The following is a 6,000-nucleotide window of genomic DNA, read 5'->3' as shown; positions in this document are numbered from 1 at the left end:
AGACATGAACGGAGTTCCCACAAGGATATCGAGGTCGTGAGTCCGTGACTTGTGATATCTCAGGTTTGACTGAAGCTAATGCTCAAGACCCTAACTCAGTCCCATCACATTGTTTGAAGAGATGGAGCAGATCTGGGTGAATCAAGTGGAGCCATGTCAACACAATAAGGTTTTCTAGGATTGGAGATAACTCTTCATTGATTGATGGTGACTCACCATGATGGGTTATTGGGGTATCTGTTCTTAACAGGCTATCATTGATGAATGCAGTGAGTCGCTGGAAGAAATCCTCAGAGCATTCATCACTCTCAAACCATATGGAGTCAAAGTCAAGGAGATGAGCTCCCAATGGCTGGAAACCAAAGTGCATACGAATTGCCTGCCAAACTGAAGCCAGTGATGTGGAGTTCTTTACACTTGTGGATGTTGAGATTATGGGACAAAAATTGTCAATTTGTCCAAGCATTAGTTCGACGAGTTACCTTCTGGTGTGCTGTCTGGCCAGAGTCTCGGCACCATCGTCGGCAAAGTTACGAAGTGGGGAAAGGGCAGACGTCTTAGTCCAGTTGATACCATCCGAAAGGAATGGGGCAAAGTTCAAATCCTACAATAACATGTACAATATGGCCTGTCTCCAGCATTTCAATGACATTATTATCTCATTTTTGGAGAGGCACCACTGCTTTGGCACACAACTGGAGGCCGCCATCTTCAGACGTTGTCGTTTTAATCGCCGTTAAAAGAAAGAGATCACAAAGTGGGTCCTTTTGCCCACGCTCACCTGCCGGGTTTGATCCAGAGACTGTGATAAGAAGGCGTGAGATGAAACGCTACCACCACGTGAGTACTGTACTTGTAAAGGGAGATGCCACACAGTCAGGCTCAGATCCATTCAGGTTTAATGCAGACCACGAAGAGCACTTGGTCAAGATGGAGACTCGACACACACATGTGCAAGATACCCCTCTACGTGCATATCATTAACGAACAGCAACCAGTCCAGGTTGGCGCAGCTTTATGAGCTAAAACTCGGTGCTGCTTATCAAAAGGCCTTGCAGGTCGAGGCGGCTCTGATTCGTTCATCTGAAGGGGACGCAATCGGCATCAAATGCCTTAATCACATCGACTTTCTTCAAAAATTATTTCAATTTAATAGCGACTGTTAAAAAATACAATTGAATGTTGGACAGAATTGATTGAAACGTTTGTGTTTGTAATATAAATATTTTTCGTCCGGAAGATGTGCCACATGAAAGCCATGATAACCTGTTATATACACCTCAATACGGAGTTCATGTGAGGCACAACCCCCCCTTGGGGATGGAGGGGAAGTTAAATCGCTATAACCTCCATCATGTGACCCTTAGTCCTCCTGTCAAGTTTGGTTGTGATTGGATAAATAACCACCGAATGTATTGCGGTCAAAAAGTCCGACAGACAGACAGACATCAAATTCTGTATTTTAGTACGATTATAGTATCCATATATTGTATCCGTTTTGGAAATGTAAGATGTAAGATTATGGATTATAGTATCTGTATCCAGATCTTCAACAAAATCTAATCAATTCACTCTTGTCGCACACCCAACCTTTCCACCAAATTTCGTCCGAATCTGGTCGTAGCTTTTTGAGATATCCTGCTCACAGACAGACAGGCAAACAGACAGCGGTGAAAACATAACCTAACATAACGGTGACCTCAAACAAGGAAATTAGGCCATTTGGCCCATCATTACCGTGGTGCACTTTGAGATTAATTTTTGCTCTACCCTTAAAGCTCAAACTTCTTGATGGTTTATTCAAGTCTAAATAATCCCTGTGTGTGTGTGTGTTTTTATGTGCACACACACACACTTTTCCAAAAGCTTTTTCTTTTCTTTTTTAGCTTTTATCCCACCAATATCCGAATACTCGTCAATGTGCGGTTTCTACAGCTTTACCGGGATGAAGGAATCACACGGCATAAGTTGTGATCAATCCAATGTGCATTTTTTGAGCAATGCCAAAGCCACAAGGGTCAAATTCGCATCTGTTTGATGTGCTTTGGCTCAGCTGGAGGCAGCATTTGTTTCCATCATGTAAAGCATCACGAGATGATACCAATGTCAGTTGCTGAAATGGGGGTAGAGGGCTTGATTGATTGGTTGGGAGGGGTGGGGTTGGAGTTGTTTGACCCCACTCTTAACAGATGATACCAATACGTGTTTTGAAGTGTGGGGAGCAACGGTTGTGGTTCAACTACTGCCCGTTTCTCCATTCAAATTGAAGACCAAATTTAATAACAATTTTAGGTTATTTGCAATGCAACGAGATTTGTAAAAAAAAAATTTTTTAATGAGGTCTTGCAAGTCATTATAATCAAGAATTATGAAGCAGGATTCAGGAGACATAAGCTTCAGTGATTACAGATCAAGTTTGAGCATTTACTTGTTTTTGTAATGTCTACCATATAGCCATCATTTATGAACCTAAGGGGGGAAAACATAGACAATTGAAGCAGAAAGGACATTGGAAGTGGGGGCTGGTGGTGAGGGGGGTTAGTGCGGGATGTGGGAGGGTAGGTCGGGTGAGAGAGGGTGATTGTAATTGGGCCCAATGCTTGGGTCTAGTATGTCTCAGGCTGATAAATTAATTCATGTTTGAGACCTTATTGAAATACTTCAGGTCTCCTTTAGTAGCTCCACTCCAAGATTACATTGCTCCGAGGTTCTCTACAATTTAGATAATGAATATTGATCCGAGTAATTGGTGGCGACGCTGATGATTGTGTGCCAGGATTTGTTTTCCGCAATTTTGAGATGCCATGTAATAACTGTAAGTATTACCGGCTGGTGGTGCAGACGGTTGTGTCGCGATAATTATCAGATGCTGACTTGACGGGTCTCGACTGCCTGATCCAATGCTTAGAATCTTGGGGGAAGGAGGAATTGAGCAAATGTTCAGGTCAGTACGCTCACCGGCACTCGATCCTTCAGAATGCCGATGAGATGCTCCGAGGAGATGCCTTTCAGCACATCGTTTGACTCCAAGCAGTGTTCTTGAACTGATTGAAGCCTCGAGCAGCTGTGTTGGAACAGAGAGAGGGAGACCGACACCATATTACCCATGTCGCTTGAGGATTAGGACTTTTGAGTCTGGAGGTGACCATATTCCTCATCAGACTGTTTAAAGTGACAGTTAAGCTCGTTGCCTTTGCTTACATTGATCCCTCACCCTGGATGGGAAACACCAGGTTGACTCCACCAACATTTGTAAGTTGGGTCATATGCCACATTGCTCGATTAATTTGCTCCATGAGCTAGTTGACATTTTGTAATATTAGCCGAGCCCTGAGTGCATCTCGCAGCCTATTTCTCAATAAAAGCATTTTTGTGATGCGCAGGTCAGAGGTAGAGGTGAACATCAGGATATCCCTTTGGGATGCCACAGAGGGTGAGACTATAACGGTACTTTTGGCATTTGATGAAACTGAAAGCAAAATGTGATGATTGTTACTCGTGGGAAGATGTGAGTGAAGCTGGTGATTGACCGGTTGAAGAGAAGAGCAGGGCAAGCTGCATTTAAAGGGATTTATTTTCCATAATTCAGAAAGCATTCCAATATGGAGGAAAGTGGAGATTGTGCAATTTCAATGAGCTTGATGTTTAAAATGTGGAGGAAGAAGAGGAGCTAAAAGCAGAAAGATGTGCAGCAAGAAAAGGTGGAGGGTGAAGTGAAAAGGGTGAGGATGTGGGAAGGGTGGTGGTGGGGAATTGCGTCAATGCCCCCAGGGAGCTTTGAGAATGGCAACAAGGTTTGACCCTACTCTCAAATCCCCCCCCCCAAACACTTTTTCATAGTTCAAACAACCAGGCTCCATTACAGCGAATTGTAAATTACATTTGAGATATGTCTGTCTCCAGCATCCCCCCCCCCCCGGCCACCTTCTTTGCTCCCCACACCTGAAATATAAATTGGCAAATGGGACCAAATTTGAAATAGATGAATGTTGATAAGAGGAGTCAGCATTAGGAAGCTATCTTACAATCCTCTTTAAAAAGCATGCTGTACTCACCCTCCCTTTATCCTCTTCAGGCCCTTTCTCCTCCCCCAACCACAACCCCCTCCACACTCCACAGCTCTACGTTCCAGCTTTCCTTGCACATAAGGCTGCTTATTGTTATGCAGACAGTGTTCAGGCACTGCCTTGGGATTGGGAGGGGAGGGAGGAAGGGAGAGGGAGGATTGGATACCCAACCAGTGCTGGCTTTCACAACGTCATGGGCTTGTGGATAGGAGAGGGTGGAGGAAGCAAGCAAGTTGGTTCGAGCTCAGCACACAGACGGTTGTTTTCTGCGATAATGTCTCCGACAGCACGTCGCATGTCACCTTGTCTGGCTGCATTCCATTGGAATATACCAGTTATGTGGGTGATACTAATGAAGTTAAGCATTTGAAAAGAGCATTAACTACCCTGCCGTTGTCATCTTGTAGTTGTTTATGTTTTTTGTTTTTTTTTTAATCTCAGGCACTCCTGGTATTTGTGGAGATCTTCCTGTCCTCTGCTTGTATCGCTGTCCCTATGGGACCATTCGTTTAACTCAGTGTGCACTCCTTCTTGACCATCTCCCCCATCTTACCTACCCTTTGTGCACCTGTCTCGACATCAACACGTCTACATACCGTTGTATGCCTGTCTGACCATCTCTCCATCCACATACCTTTTGCATGCCTGCCTTACAATCCACCCATCCACCTACCCTTTGTATGCCTGTCTAACCATCAACCGTTCCAGGTACCATAAGTTGTATGCCTGTTTGACAATCTACTAAGTTGACCTTGCACAAATTCTTCTTGTTACAGGTCCAGCCCCACATGTAATTGCAGTTGATTGTGCAAGAGGCTGTGTAGTTACTGTGTTTAATTCTGTTGTATTGTGTGCCTGAGTTACTTACTCTTTGCAAGACCATAATTGGTAACATTGGATACTCACTAAATCACACCCAAATATAAAAAAAAGGTATGATGCCATTAAAACGAAGAATCCTGAATAAATTGGTCACCATTATTGTTTCTGTACATTTGATTGATATATATATATATATATATATATATATATATATATATATATATATATATATATATATATATATATATATCCTGCTTGCTAGCGGCTTGGGATCCAAAAGGTCCTGAGTTCAAGCCCCGTTGGGCCACTGAATTAATACACCAGGGGTTTGACTCAGCCTGTCATCCTTCCGAGGTCGGCGAAATGAGTACCAGTATACTGGGCCGGTGTATACCCCGGTTGAAATGGGTGTACCATATCCCTGTGTCGTAAGAGGCGACCAGGGTTGCGTCAGGAAGGGCATCCGGCGTAAAACATGTGCCAAATCACTATGCGGATCATATGGATGATCCGCTGTGGCGACCCCTAACGGGAACAGCCGAAAGAAGAAGAAGAAGAAGATATATCCTGCTTGCTATGGGTACAATGGTATCATGGCGTGATGGAATTGGACCAGTGTCATGACCGCTCATCAGCACAAATGGTTTGGCCAACTCTCTGATGATCCGCAGGCTGCTTCAACATTATTGTCATTACAGACACGCAGGGTCAGGATTTGAACCTGTACTCACCAGATTGTAATGCACAAGTTGAGCCATTTGAACAAACTCAGAATCCTGCGAGTTAGTTTTACCAACTTGGTTTAACATAGCAGTTTCAACAGTTAATGTGAAAAGAGACTCAAAAATTTTTTTTTTCCTGAGAATTGCTGTTATACCTTTTCATTATTGGTCCATCACTTCGACCATCACTTCGTCCATCACTTCGACCACGTCCATCACCATACGGCTACAACTAGAAGAGGTGTGTGTGTGTGTGTGTGTGTGTGTGTGTGTGCGTGCACCATTGTTCTCAGTGAACAGGTCTTCGTCAAACTTTCAGAGGTCCATCAATGAGTTCCAACGTGTTTTAGGCTATTTAAAAAAAAAAAAAGAAAAACAAAAGTTGATTT

General features: G+C 43.5%; 1 protein-coding gene across 4 annotated transcripts in view; it reads left to right on the top strand.

Moving 5' to 3' along the window:
- LOC147026903 (cohesin subunit SA-2-like) overlaps window positions 1-6,000 on the top strand; it is a 224,262-nt gene that overhangs the window by 92,976 nt on the left and 125,286 nt on the right. Inside the window, exon 1 of one of the 4 annotated variants that reach the window (XM_085882800.1) lies at window positions 4,288-4,406. The exons of the other annotated variants lie outside the window; for them this stretch is intronic. The gene's annotated coding sequence lies outside the window, so the exon portion shown is untranslated. Of the gene's footprint in view, window positions 1-4,287; window positions 4,407-6,000 lie in introns of those variants that run through there. 4 annotated transcript variants of the gene reach the window in all.

The sequence above is a fragment of the Eptatretus burgeri genome, chromosome 5, assembly GCF_056783735.1.
Source record: "Eptatretus burgeri isolate ZD-2024b chromosome 5, Ebu_testis_v1, whole genome shotgun sequence".
In the NCBI taxonomy this organism is placed as follows: Eukaryota; Metazoa; Chordata; class Myxini; order Myxiniformes; family Myxinidae; genus Eptatretus; species Eptatretus burgeri.
Note: the sequence above shows the minus strand (reverse complement) of the source record. Positions and strands in the feature narration are given on the sequence as shown.